The sequence below is a fragment of the Pantherophis guttatus genome, chromosome 2 (assembly GCF_059756535.1).
Source record: "Pantherophis guttatus breed Tessera chromosome 2, ASM5975653v1, whole genome shotgun sequence".
Taxonomy (NCBI): domain Eukaryota; kingdom Metazoa; phylum Chordata; class Lepidosauria; order Squamata; family Colubridae; genus Pantherophis; species Pantherophis guttatus.
Window position 1 is genome coordinate 287,132,862 of NC_142064.1, and position 14,936 is coordinate 287,147,797.

Genomic DNA, 14,936 nt, shown 5'->3' on the forward strand with positions numbered 1-14,936 from the left:
AGGTCACTACCTCTTCGGGAAACCATGCCAAATTTCCACTAACAGTTCTCCCAAACCGGTCCAAACTGGTAGCAACCCACCTCTGCAAGTCAGGTATTTAAGGCAAGGTCCTTTCCATTGAAGAATTACAGTTTTGTTGTTAGTCGTTACTTGTTTCCAACTCTTTCATCCCCCAAGAACCATAGCACTCCAGGACCCCCTGTCCTCCATTGCCTCCCAAAATTAGAACTACAATTAGATGACATGGAAAGACAGACCCACATTTATTTATTGCTTAAATTTGGACAATTCTTCTTTTCAGTGGAAGACTTAAGGAAGCTGACAATCAAGATAAACAATTGCATTCAAGGAGTTTTTAGATGGATTACAAGCCAAAGATCAAATCTAAGTAGCATTTCATTACAAATTGACCCTTATTGTCTCATTATTTCAAGAATCAAAAATTTTTTGGGGGGGAGTCAAAGTCATTTTCAGTCCTTCATTTTTGTAGTTTAAGGCATTATCTCATATCGGACAACTCATTGTGGTTCCATTTTGATTGAACACCTTGGATGACCTTCCTAGTAGCAGGAGGCCTATCCCAGTGAGGTGAAACAAAAGCATGAATAACTGTGGTCAGATATGGGCTGTTAAAAAAATATCTGAGCCTGCTCTTTCAGGGGACCCTAACACCAACCATACAGACAGAGAAAAGTTGCCAATATTTTCAATTACCTTGTTGAGCAACTTTAGCCGTGAAAGAGCATCTTGGTCGATAATAAGCCTCTGTCTTTCAAAACTCCCCAGTTGCTCTTCGATGGAATCTTCCTTGGAGAAAAGTAACCAATTTATGATATTCAGATCTGCTGCTACATTTCCACTTTGATCCAAGTACAGTTTCTCCCAGGAAAAATTGCAAAACTCATTCTTCTCCAAAAAGGGATGGAACTAGAATTGAAACATCCAGGAATTTTCAAAGCAACTTGAAACATCCTAAAAGGAGGAGCCATTTTAAAGCTGGCTAGTGAATAAGAGATGTTCAGTCCCCTCTACAATATTTGCCTGAATAGCAATAGCACCTAGACTTATATACCACTTCACAGTGCTTTTACAGCCCTCTCTAAGTGGTTTATAGAATCAGCAACAATCTGGGTACCCATTTAATAATTTAATTTAATTTAATTTAATTTAATTTAATTTAATTTAATTTAATTTAATTTAATTTAATTTAATTTAATATTTAATTTAATTTAATTTAATTTAATTTAATTTAAATGCTGCCCATCTCCGAAGACTCAGGGCATTTTACCAACCTGGAAAGGATGGAAGGCTGAGTCAACCTAGAGCTAGTCAGGATCGAACTCCTGGCAGTGACCAGTTAGTTAAGGTTAGGGTTAGGGTTAGGGTTAGGGTTAAGGTTAGGATTAGGGTTAGCGTTAGTGTTAGTGTTAGTGTTAGAATTAGCATTAGCATTAGCGTTAGCATAATTGCCACGACTAAATGCAAAGACTGAGTAGCCATCAGTCTGAAAAGCTTGAATTGGCTTCCTGCAGTGAGGATGGGTTAAGCTACATGCTCCCAGGTTTAGCTGAAATTTATGAGTATAAAATTATATCATGCTAATTACAAACCCATAAGTTTGTACTGGATATACTAATAAGCATGTCCAAGATGGCGAGGCTCGCTTGAGATGCCCCCGGAGGATGGGGTGAATATTGGCTATTGTGGGATCCCCTGGGGCCAACTCGACCACCTGGCCCCTGGCCCAGCCAGGGGGGCTTCTTCCCAGCCTCTTGAGGGGTTTTTGCCCTCCGGGACATCGAGGCTGGGAAGAAACGGCTGATTGAAGGTGCCGCAGGGTGACGGCAGTAGCGGCGGCCTGTTCCCTCTTCCTGAATCGGTGCCAGCTGGGGCAGCAGCGGAGATACGGCGGCGATGGCTGTCGGCCACACGATGGTTTCCCCCAGATCCTGGACTTCTCTGGGACCCCTAGAGACTCTGGAATATGGTGGGAGCCCTGGTGGAGGCGGCGACGTCATCAATGGTGGCTGCAGTGGCACTGACAACTGCTAGATGATGGCAGGGGTGACGGGGCGGCCGCTGGTGACTACCAGCGATAGCATTTGTGGGAGGCTTGTTGGCTTTCATCTTCTGGCTTGTCGGCTTGTTGGCTTCATCTGCTGGCTACTGGCTTACATCTAGAACTGCCTGGACCTAGCAGGGGTTTGGCCTATTTGCTGGCTTATACCTGCAATGCTCCAGAGGCCCCTATAGAGATCTGGGACTGCAGTCTGGGGGTGTGAATGACCATATGTTGGAAGATCTGGGGAGATAGAGAGGTTGGCGAGTGGCCGAGGGCTGGTTTTTGGGCTGCCTCAGGCCATTCCCGCTCCCTCCGCTTCCCGTCCTTTGGCCGATTTCCAGGCCTTATTGTGGTCACCATCCCCAGCTTGGTTTGCGCTGCAAGTATCTCCTTTGTGTTCCATCTGCACTCTCCCGGGCTTATTATCTACTCTGCCTCCATGGATTGGCCTATTTCAGCTGTGCCCCTTGACTGTTTGGGGAATGGACAACTATGTCATGGGTTCTGAGGGAATCCGGTTTTTCTACTACCATCTCACCGTCAGAGGAGATAGACTATTGAACTCCCCACAGCCATCTCCATCTTGGCTAGCCACCGTGAGAGAGTGGCGTAGGTGTGTACCCTCTGAGTGTGTCGAGATGCCTTGAGACTCCTTCCACTGTCGTGAGAGGACAGTGGAATCCAGCTTACCCACTCCGAGTTGCCTGATTCCCTGTTCCAAGACGTGTTAGATCTTCGTGTGGGACCCGGCCAGATGTCATCTCCATCTTCTCGGTTTTTTGGATGTAATCAGTGGCCGAGCTTCTTGCGCTGTGAGACTCCCCCCTCTCGCAGTCTTGGCCCTCCACACTATCGAGGGCCTACCTTGATGATGGGTTTTGGAATCCCAAGAGGTGGCATGCAGCAAAGAAGAGGGTGAGGGGTTTTTTAGCGAGTGTATGTGCAAAGTTTTTAAGGGGTTTGGGGAAGGGGCGGGAAGGATCTGTGGGGATCCATATAGCCTCAGAGCAGCGGAGTGAGTCTGATGGCCATGGTGGGTGGAGAGGGGATGGGAGCCTAGCCGGGGTGCTGGGGGACGAATTGAAGGGCTATTCAATCAGTACGGTGGGTGGGAGGGGCAGATATGGCGGGCGTAGGAGGCCACATCGTGTTTTGGGAGTGTGCACTCGCTGTTTGCAAGCAGTGGCACACTCTGGTCCCCAATGCGCTTCTTGTCTTCCAGGTTGCACAGAGTCTCATGATGTTGAGACTGATGTTGTGCAATGCCAGGTCTGCGGTGAATAAAGCACCCTTCATTTATGACCTTGTTCAGGAGGGGGGTGCGGACCTGGCAGGGATTACGGAGACCTGGTTGGGCCAGGAGGGGGGATTCCCCTCGTTGAGATGTGCCCACCTGGCTTCTCTGCATTTCATCAGCCGAGGGCTCAGGGGAGGGGCAGTTGGGTAGCAGTGATCATTAAGGAAAGTCTTTGTCCGAGGGAGGCCACTGTTCCTCAGATAGCCGGATGTGAGTCCCTCCTTGTGAAGTGGGGCCATGGGGTGCAGATAGGTCTGCTGACTGCATATCTGGCTCCCTGCCACATAGCGGCAGCCCTGCCTGACCTGCTCAACGTAATAGCCGGGGTGGCGGTGGATACCCCCAGACTTATGGTCATGGGGGATTTCAACCTGCTATCTGTTGGTGAAACATCAGAGGCAGCCCGGGAGTTAATGGCTTCCATAACGGCCATGGACCTGACCCAGTTAGTTCAAGGCTCCACTCACATGGGGAGACATACTCTGGACTTGATTTTTGTCTCTGGTCAGTGGTTGAAGGAACTAGAAATAGGGGACTTAGTCACCAAGCCCTTGTCATGGATGGATCATTCGCTCCTTCAGTTAGACTTTTGAGCCGCTTCCCTTTGCCGCAGGGAGACGGAACCGACCAGGTGGTTCCATCACAGGTGCCTGATGGACCCGGAGAGGTTCCTGACGAAGCTTGGGCCATTCCCAGAGGCTCTGGCTCATGACTCGGCTGAAGAATTGGTGGCCACCTGGGAGAGCCTTGGACAGTGTCATGACTTTGTGGCCTCAGGTTCTCTGAGGAGCTGAAAGAGATGAAGCACTGGAAAAGACACTTAGAGAGCGATTGGAGGGCCAGCTGCTCCAAATCTGACCGAACACAAGTGAGGTCTTATATCAAGACCTACCTAGTGGCAATAAGAGTGGCAAAATTTAACTATTTTTCCACTCTTATTGCGTCTGCAGAGAACTGCCCAGCCGCCCTGTTCAGGGTGACCCGCTCCCTACTTCATGTGGGAGTGTGGGAGAATCCCTTGCAGGGTAGAGCTGAGGATTTTGTACAATACCTGCATGATAAAATTGCTCAGATTCAGGAAGGCTTGGATTCCGATTGGGTAGGTTCAGATGGGAGGACGGAGGTGGATCTTGAGAGTGTTATCTGGGAGGAGTTTGACCCTGTGGTTCCTGAGGATGTGGACAGGATTCTGGGCAGGCTTAGTGCTGCCACATGTTTATTGGACCCCTGTCCCTACTGCTTGGTGCTGGCCTCCCGGGAGGTTACACGAGGCTGGCTCCAGGGGATTATTAATGCTTCTCTGAGAGAGGGTATCCTCCCCACCACCCTGAAAGAGGCAATGGTGAGGCCCCTCCTAAAGAAGCCTTCCCTGGACCCGGCTATATTAGCAGATTATCATCCGGTCTCCAACCTTCGCTTTGTGGTGAAGGTTGTTGAGAGTGTGCTGGCGCAACAACTTCCCTGATACCTGGATGAAGTTGTCTATCTAGATCCGTACCAGTTGGGCTTCAGGACGGGATACAGCACGGAAACGGCATTAGTCGCATTGGTTGATGATCTCTGGAGGGCTCGGGACAGGGGATGCTCCTCTATCCTGGTCCTTTTAGATCTCTCAGTGGCTTTTAATACCATCGACCATGGTATCATGCTGCGTCGGCTGGGGGGGCTCGGATTGGGGGGCACCGTGATGCGGTGGTTCTCCTCCTTCCTCTCTGACCGTATGCAGTCTGTGTTGGTGTGGTGGGCAGAGGTCGACCTCAAGGCGCCTTACTTGTGGGGTGCCACAAGCGTCAATCCTCTTGCCCCTCCTGTTCAACATTTATGTGAAGACGCTGGGTTAGATCATCCATGGTTTTGGAGTGAAGTGTCACCAGTATGCTGATGATACGCAGCTGTACATTTCCACCCTGGACGCTGTGGGATCTGGATGGGGAGAAACAGGCTTAGACTCAACCCCTCCAAGACCGAGTGGCTGTGGTTCCCGGTGCCCCAGTATGGCCAGCTGGCTCCATCACTGGCTTTTGGTGGTAAGATCCTGGCCCCCTCAGAGAGGGCTCGCAACTTGGGTGTCCTCCTGGATACACGGCTGTCTTTAGAAGACCATATGATGGCTGTGGCCAGGGGGGCCTTCTAGTTGTGTCCCTTTCTGGACCGGGATGCCCTGCTCATGGTCACTCATGCCCTCGTCACCTCCCGTCTGGACTACTGTAATGTTTTCTACATGGGGCTCCCCTCTAAGAGCACTCGGAGGCTCCAACTGGTCCAGAATGCGGCCGTGTGGGTGATTATGGGGGTGACACATCGCACCAATGTAACACCTCTCCTGCGTGAGCTGCACTGGCTTCCGGTGGTCTTCCGGGTGCGATTCAAGGTATTGGTTACCACCTTTAAAGGCCTCCATGGCTTAGGATCTGGATATCTACAAGATCGCCTGCTGCCATCGATAGCCTCCCATTGGCAGGTATGCTCCCACAAAGAGGACCTCCTCAAGGTGCCATTGGTCAAATTATGTCGACTGGCGACCCCCAGGGGGATAGCCTCCTCTGTGGGGGCCCCTGCCCTTTGAAACAAATTGCCCCCGGAAATACGTAGGATCCCCGACCTTCGCGCCTTTTGCCAGGCGCTGAAGATCCTATTATTCCAGCAAGCTGGTCTGATGGCATAATGAATGTTAATGGGTTTTTTAGACTGTGGGTTTTTAATATCTGGCCAAACCATTGAATCAGTTTTAAATTGTTTTAACTTTTATGTCTTTGTTTTTTAGTATTGGCTGAACACCGCCCTGAGTCCCTCGTGAGAAGGGCAGTATAAAAGTTTGATTAAATAAATAAATAAATAAATATATATATACAGGAATTTATTTACAATGTATACATTTTAAATAATTTTATAATAGCAATGTTTAATATCAAAATATAATTGTCACAGTGCCTGCTCTTTGGAACATAATCCTGTGAACTAAATCTGGCCTCTGCTTGGCCAAACCTGTTGGTTTTTGTAGAACAATAGTTCTCCTAAAATTCAGCATTGAATGTTTTTCTAAATAGGAACTAGGTTTGATGGATCCTTGTCAGGACCCCATACCTGCCATGGCTCCAGCCTTGGAGGCCCCAATCTCTCTTTCTTCTCCATTTTTCTCCTCTTAGATATTGAGGAATATGCAACATTCAAGACATGGGCCAGAATCTTAGCAACAGTATAAAAACGGCGGTCATTTTGTATCTGAATTCTATTCTTTTTCTCTTGCATGTCCAGTGGTGCTATCTGGGTGCATCGTCTCCGGCCCTTGACAGAGAGGACATGCTTTGAAAAACAACAGCGAAAAGACTGGTCTTCAAATTTGGAATCCTTAAAAAGACTGGGTTGAAGGGCATCATCATTTGGCCATTTTCTTTCCTGAAAAGCAAAGCTCCAAATGCTATGGATGTGTTTCAAAAGTGTACCCCTTCTCATTGTCACTTTCTCCATGATTGTGGTAATCCAGACTTTCCCTTCAATGGGTCCTGACAAACCTTCAATTGCTAAATGGATATGGTGAGCTCTATCCACAAGGGAAGCAAATTCTACGAAGTGAACAAAGACATTGACTCTTCTCCACTTAGAGATGGCATTTCTGAGAGGTTCTGTATGTCTAGTCATTGAGATAACCACACAAATTCCATTTCTGACAAGCATAGGAGTGAAAGTTCTCATGAAATTCTCTCCCTCCTCTGTGTCTGTTGAAAAGAGACCAATCAAAGTCCATCTGAAATGGAGGAGGAGTTGGACAATTCCTGGATACTGGATCCCATTTTTGGGAAGCATCTGATGGAAAAAAGGCATTTGACTTTTATCACTCAGAGCCTCTGAAACAATTCCATAACTGATCTGAAGAAGCAATGAAGAATGGTGTGTTATGGTTAGATCAGATCAAGTCCAAAATGAAAGCTTTTAAAACATCCAGTGTGTTTCTCATGAACATATTAGAATAGTTAGAAAAATAACAGTTAGAACAATTAAGAAGTGGAACTTGCCTGCAGAAGTTATGAATGCTCCAACACTGGAAATTTTTAAGATGTTGGATAACCATTTGTCTGAAGTGGTGTAGGGTTTCCTGCCTGGGCAGGGGGTTGGACTAGAAGACCTCCAAGGTCCCTTCCAATTCTATTCTATTCTATTCTATTCTATTCTATTCTATTCTATTCTATTCTATTCTATTCTAGTCCAGCGGTCACCAACTGGTGGTCCATGGACCACTGGTGGTCTGTGAGAAAATTTTGGTAATCTGTAGAAAAATTATTTGCATTTTTATATTGCACTAAATACTATTTAACTTTTTTAAAAAATTCATATTAGTGGTCCACAAGATTTAAAATTTTGAATTTGGTAGTCCCTGAATTCAGAAAAGTTGGTGACCCCTGGAACAGTCTATTGTTCTTAACCCTTAAGCCATATCAAGATAAAGAATACAAAATGCAGAATATTAGCAAGATTGAATATAATTATTTGTCTAATCTGGTGTCTAAGATACTTCTCTTTCTCTTTTCTAATAAAATTGACATCCAGATAGTAGACATGCTATGCCTTCTATCTCTAGAGCACTGTAAATGCAAATCAGTTCATTTTAGAGATTTGCGTAAATGTTCCCTATTTAACATTGTGTCCAGCTGCTCAAATCTTGCTTGAGTAAATATTTATGCCTCCTCTGGATCCTAATCCCTACCCATGACAAAGGCTTTAGTGAAAAGCAGCTCATGAATTCCATAGAAAAGATATGATTGAATCTATTACCCACCCACCAACAACCTGCTCACTTTGCCAGATAGAGAAACAAAAAAACAAACCTGTGGGACTTTGTAGGTACCTACTAATGTTGACATCTGAATGGAAATGTCATCAATAGATCCATCAAGAACAGCCATCAGGTTGTCCTTCTTTCCACAGCTGTAGTTGGGAATATTGGCTTCTCCAGTTGAGAGCATATCCAGCAAGGCATCTGAAGTGCCAAGGGTGCTCAAATAATTGTCATGAATGTTGTAGCCAAGTGTGAGATTGTACAAAAGCTGAGAATTCTTGTTGACTTGTTGAATGGCAAAAATGAAGCTTAGGAGTCTTGCTGGATCAGTAAATGAACTACTGTAAAAAATGTTCATGATAACATCATCTCTAACAACAAAATATATTTTCATTTGTTCCTCTTTCTCTCCACAAAGCCATTTAGTTTTAAGCCAAAAGTGTCCAACATAAGAATAAATTTATAGTCACCCATCACCGTTTAATTTTTATGGGTATTGAGAAGGTGGGATGGAGGTTTAATATTTAAAAGATATCATTATTTGTAATAGTGCTATTTTTTTAAAAAAAAAATAATAATTTTATTATTTAAAAAGTACAAACAACCATAAATACGACAGTACAATATACAAAACAAACGAACATCAATCAAGTCTTAAGACTTACTTTTAAAGTTGTCACATCGGTAGACTATTTTTCTCTATTTATCTATATATCTGTATATTTACCTATTTACATGTAAAGCATTAATGTATGTTCCATCCTTAAGATTGTTAAAAATATATCATTATTTGTAATAGTGCTCATTTTAAATTTGTGAAATGATCAAGATTCAAAATCATTCAATCATTAAAATGGAATCATCAGCAAAGAGAACTAATAAATAATCCAGAAAAGCAATTCTAAAAACAAGCCATCCTCTATTCCATACCAGGGTCAGGCATTGAATATCAATGAATGGTTATAAAAAAGGGGGGAATGGATTAGGCAGAGGCAGCTACAAACTTTTCAATAAGCTAGTTGTGATTAACTCAGGATTGTACGAGAGGGGGAAATAATTTGGACTTTGGGGGGCCGGGTTGTTCCATCTTTGGATTTGGGTCTCTTAAAATAAGATGTAAGAGAGAAGCCATGGAAATCCAAATGATTCAAGAAATTAAACAGGTCCTGCAATATAGGAGTAAGTGAAAGAAAAGAAGAAGAGTGTTAGGACTGCAAATGGAAGGAAAGCAACTCCATCACACTGAATGACTTACGAGGGAGCTTGAGTATAAGGAGCTGTGTTGAAAGACAGCATTATATGGGATATTAATGTGGCAAAGGAGACTATACTAATGAGGTGGTCTCCTGGCCTGTAATAGCTCCGTAGTTTTCTTCCCTCATGTTCCTCCAAACTCAGCAGGCACTTCATTCTCAGCTTCCCAGAGACTGGCTGGGACATCAGCAGCAGCAGCAGAAGCAGAAGGAGGAGGTCCATAATTCATGGGGCTGAATCAATCCCCTTCCTGTTTCTAAGGAAGAACATTTGCATTCAAAGAATTCAAAGCACCATTCAAAGATGGAAACGAGAGTGACTTTCTTGACTGAGAGAGAGATTAACAGAACTTCACCTGGAAAGGAGAGAAAGGAAAGGTACGTTCAAGAAGCACAGTCCCTGAATGTCCCAAAATTTGTGCCACACGGAGTGTGACCTGATTCATTTATGCTTTTCTGATGCAAGATCCCTTTCAAGTTGCTTCAGTCTGATGTTTACGTCAAAGGCGATCACTGGAGAAATATCAGGAGAGATCTCACAGACCAGGATTTTAATAATTACTGTAAAAAGCAACATCTCCTCTGGGAATCTTGAACTACTTCTGGGCCTCCATGTGCGGAGGAGAAGCTGGTGAAAAGTATAGTGAAAAATCATAGATATATCCCTAGAGGGCACTGGTCTGGAGTGATTGTGGTCCTTCCTTTCTGGACATGTCTAGAAAGTGATACTAAAGAAAGATATTTCAACACCCAGGAAATTGGGTGTTTTCCTTCAATGTACTCTCTTGTCTCCAGAGACTCCTGGGGAAGGTCACCCAGAACTATAGAGTTTGGTTCCACTTTAGTGTCAGACCTGGAAGCCATCTTTTACATTTGGGCCTTCAGGCCTGCCACATTTTCTACTGTGGAAAGATGGGAGGGGGGTTGCATAGAGCAATTGAAGTGGTTCAGGAATAACGAGAGGCACAAGCAGGCTAGTGACAACAGCTCTTTAATATACAGTGAGACTTCAGCAAAAACTCAGAGGCTGCAGCCCTCCTTATATACAATCCTGGAGGGACTGTCAGCCAATCAGAAACGTAGGCAGGTTTGAAACTCCAGCTTAAAAGTATCAATACATAACACCCCTCCCTTCCCAGAAAGCACTAACATTCAAAAATTTACATATGTACACACAAAATCTCGCAGGTGCCCAGGACGAGTTCTCGTTCTAGTTGACCTGCGCAGTTCAGTGTCTGGCGGGGCGTCGAGCTGGTCGGAGGGACTTACTGTCTCACCTGGCTCCGCCAATGGAACCTCCTGGATTTTGTCCGGGGCGTGGTTATCCCCGGTTGTGAGTGGTGACTCGCTGGGGCAGCGCTGGAACCAGGGCTTGTCAGCTAAGTATTCTCGCGAACCCGGGCTTGAGTTAGCTGTTTTGTGAAAGTTGTTGTAGTTAGGTTCGGAGATGTCTAAATTGATGTTTGCTTCGCCGACTACCCTTTTTCTAAGTTGGTCTATGTGGCGCTTCCAGAGTCTGTCTACTCCTACATCCACCGTGTACGGTTTTGGGCCTGTTACGCCCACTATGGTTCCTGCAACCCATAGGGGTCTGCTGGCATAATTGCGAGCGAACACCGGGGACCCAACCTGAAACTGTCTTAGGCCAGAGGTTTCTCCCTTGAAATTTTCATGCGAGTAGTTAGGGTGAAGCCTGTCTAACACGCACCGAAGCTTCCTGCCCATGAGGAGCTCTGCTGGGCTTCTCCCTGTTGCTGTGCATGGTGTGGCATGCTGGACCACTAGGAATTGGTCTATCCTGGCCTGCCAGTCCCTGTTGTCTAGTCTGGACAGTGCCTCTTTGGCCGTTCTAACAAAACGTTCAGCCAATCCGTTAGAAGCCGGGTGGAACGGGGCCGATAGGGCATGGCGGATGCCCAGTCCGGCCAAGTAGCCCTCAAAAAGGGTTGCCGTGAATTGAGGGCCGTTATCAGATACCAGGGTATCCGGCAGGCCGTGGGTGGCAAACAGCTTCCTTAGGACCTTGATTACTGCCTCGGCTGTTGTTGAAGGCATTAAGATTATTTCGAGCCACTTTGAGTAGGCATCGACTACTATTAAAAACTTTTGCCCGTGAAAGGGACCGGCAAAATCAATGTGGATCCTCCCCCATGGCCCTTTTGGTTTCTCCCACTCACGGATGGGCGCTACTGGGGGATCGGGACGAGACTCTTGGCAGGGTCTGCACTTCCCCACCCACTCGGATATAACTTGGTCCATGTTGGGCCACCAAACATAGCTGCGGGCTAAGCTTTTCATTCTAACAATGCCCGGATGCCCTTCGTGCAGCAATTCTAAGACCCGTGTTCTTAGTTTCGTTGGTACTACCACCCTGTCGCCCCACAACAGACAACCCCCTTGCATAAACAGTTCATTTTTTTTGTTCATATACCCTTGGTATTCCCCCCCATCCACTTTGACTGGCCACCCCTTCAGAACCCAACCCATCACAGTGCGAATGATTGGGTCTCTAGCTGAGGCTTTTGCCACCTCGCAAGAGGAGATAGGTCCCAAAGTTAAAGTGTCCAGCAGAAGGACAGAGGCTTCTGGTGTTGGGTTGGTCAGTAGGTCTGGTAGGGGGCAGCAGCTGAGGGCATCTGCGTGGCCCAAGGTCCGTCCGGGTCGATGGACAAGCTGATACGAATAGGCCGATAGAAAAATGGCCCATCTGGTCAAACGTGGGGAAAGAGCAGCGGGGGTGGGCCTATCGCCTGCCAAAAGTCCTAGCAAGGGCCGGTGGTCAGTCACAAGTTCGAATTGTCAGCCATAGAGGTATTCGTGGAACTTTTTAACCCCCACAATTGCAGCCAGAGCCTCTCTGTCCAATTGACTATAGTTCCGCTCTGAGCTTGACAGGGTGCGAGAGTAGAACGCAATGGGTGCCTCTAGGCTGTTCGGCAGTCTATGGCCTAGGACGGCACCAACTCCTACGGGGGAGGCGTCGCAAACCAATACAAGCGGTAGCGCTGCGTTGTATTGGATTAGGAAACTGTCTTCAGATAGAAGTCTTTTTACTGCCTCAAAAGTGGCAGCTTGTGGTTTCCCCCATACCCATGGTACATTCTTCCCTAAAAGTTTGTGCAGGGGATCTGCAACGGTGGCCTTGTCCTTCAGGAACTTTGAGTAAAAATTGAGGAGTCCAAGGAAGGCTTGGAGCTCCGCTTTGGTCTTGGGGGTAGGTGCGCTCTTAATAGCTCTCACCTTGCTTTCGGTAGGGTGGATGCCTGTGCCGTCCACCCTGTACCCCAGAAACTCCACAGAGGGAACAGCGATCATGCACTTGTTCTTTTTAAGTCTAAGTCCCGCTTCTCTAAAATGGAAAAGGACGTTCCTTACTCGGTCCCCTAGCTGACGTTCATCCTGAGCACTGACCAGAACATCATCAAAATAAGGCACCACCCCCGGGAGCCCTTGCAAAAGGCGCTCCATGGTGCTTTGAAATAGGCCGGGTGCAACGCTCACCCCAAACTGGAGCCTGGTGCATTTGAATGCACCTCTATGAGTTACAATTGTTTGCGCCTCTGCCGTGGCGTCGTCGACTGGTAATTGTTGATAGGCCTGAGCTAGGTCCAATTTGGCGAAAATTTTTCCGGGCCCCAGGGAGTGTAGTAGATGATGCACGATCGGCACCGGATAGGCGCTCAGCTGCAAAGCCTTGTTGATCGTGCACTTGTAGTCGGCGCAAATCCTAATTGAGCCGTCAGATTTTACTGGGGTCACTATGGGGGTCTCCCATTTCACATGATCGACAGGGACTAACACCCCCTGTTTAATTAATTTGTCCAGTTCCGCATCGATCTTCGGTTTCAATGCGAACGGCACCCGTCTGGCTTTAAGTCTTATTTGGGCTACGTTGGGGTCTAAATTTAGTGAAATAGGGGTCCCCACATACTTGCCCAACGTGTCCCCGAAGACGTCCTGAAACTCAGTCAGGAGACTGTCCTTTAGTGATGACTTGGACATCTGGTGGACGCCGGTGAAGCCGAGAGCTTGGAACCACCCCATGCCCAGAAGGCAAGGGAGCTGCTTCGTGATGATGGTCAGCGGCAGGTCTCTTTCGTAGTCTCCGTAGGTGACTCAGAACATGCCCACGCCTTCGAGGGAGACTCGGTTCCCCTGGTAGTCTAGGATGCGCAGTCTCTGCTTGGAGAGCTGGTCCTTCCGGAACGACGGCAGGAGGGTCTTTAGGGTCGCCCATGACATTATGGAGAGAGCTGATCCGGTGTTGATCTCCATTGAGCATGGCTTGCCGTTGATTTCGACCACCGTGCTGACTTTATCTTCGATTGCCGTGCTGGCCTGGTCTATGTGTATGCTGCGGCCATCTCGCGGTTCAAATTCGTGCCGCCTTCTCTCGTTGGCTGCTTCTGGCGCGTTGATTCTGGTTGGCTGCGGCACTCACGTGGTTGGTGTTTTCTGGACAGAATGGCTCTACAGACTCGCGCCAAGTGCCCTTTTTTCTCGCAACACCTGCAAATAGCCTCTCTGTATTTGCAGGACAGTCTATCATGGTGCCCGCCACAGGTGGGACAGCTTCGCCGGGGGCTGCCAGTGTCTTTTCTCTGGTGCTCCATTCGGAAGACGTCCTCATCTGACTCGGACTCCGAGCTGGATCCGGTGTCTTCCCTGTGCACCGGGGCAGACTTGGGACTGTCTTTGCTGGTCAGCGGATGCTGCAGCGTTTCTGCAGCTTTAGTTGAGGCTTCGTGAGCCTTGGCCTCGTCTAGGGCTCCAGCAAGCGTCAAATCAGGCTTGGCGAGCAGGCGCCGTTGCAGCCTAATGTCTCGAACACCGCAGATAAGTTGCTCAAGCAACGCATCGTCCAAGTCTCTATAGTCGCAATGAGTTGCGGCTTTTCTCAGGCTGGCCATGTACGTGCTGACCGGTTCTCCCTCTCGCTGAACGCGCTGTCTGAGTTGGTATCGTTGCACGAACTTGGAGGGCACGGGAGCGTAGTGAGCCCGGAGGGTTGCCATCAGGGTGTCCCAGGAGACGGTTTGGACCGGCGTTGGCTCACACAGTGACTCGGCCATCTCGAACACATCCGGTCCGCAGTGGCTTAGGAAGAGGGCTCTCTTTCAATTAGCGGAGAGACCCTGCATGTCGCTAGCTTCAAGCGAGCATTCGAACCTCGTTAGGTACGAGACCCATTTTTCGTGGGTCGGATCAAAAGGCTTGGGCGGAACGTAGGCAGACATGTTCGGTATGCCTCCTGTAGTTCGACTCGTCACCTAGCTGAAGCTTGTGGTCTCACTGGTTCGCTTCTTGTGGCCTCAATCTCACCTTCGTCGCCAATGAAGTGGTTTGGGAATAACAAGAGGCACAAGCAGGCTAGTGACAACAGCTCTTTAATATACAGTGAGACTTCAGCAAAAACTCAGAGGCTGCAGCCCTCCTTATATACAATCCTGGAGGGACTGTCAGCCAATCAGAAATGTAGGCAGGTTTGAAACTCCCGCTTAAAAGTATCAATACATAACAGCAATGGTCACCAACTGGTGGTCCGTGGTG

At 47.5% G+C, this 14,936-nt stretch overlaps 1 pseudogene; it reads right to left on the bottom strand.

Annotated features, from left to right (window-relative positions):
• Positions 1 to 3,158: 3,158 nt before the first annotated feature.
• Positions 3,159 to 14,623, bottom strand: LOC148116071 (uncharacterized; annotated as a pseudogene).
• Between the last annotated feature and the right edge of the window lie 313 nt (positions 14,624 to 14,936).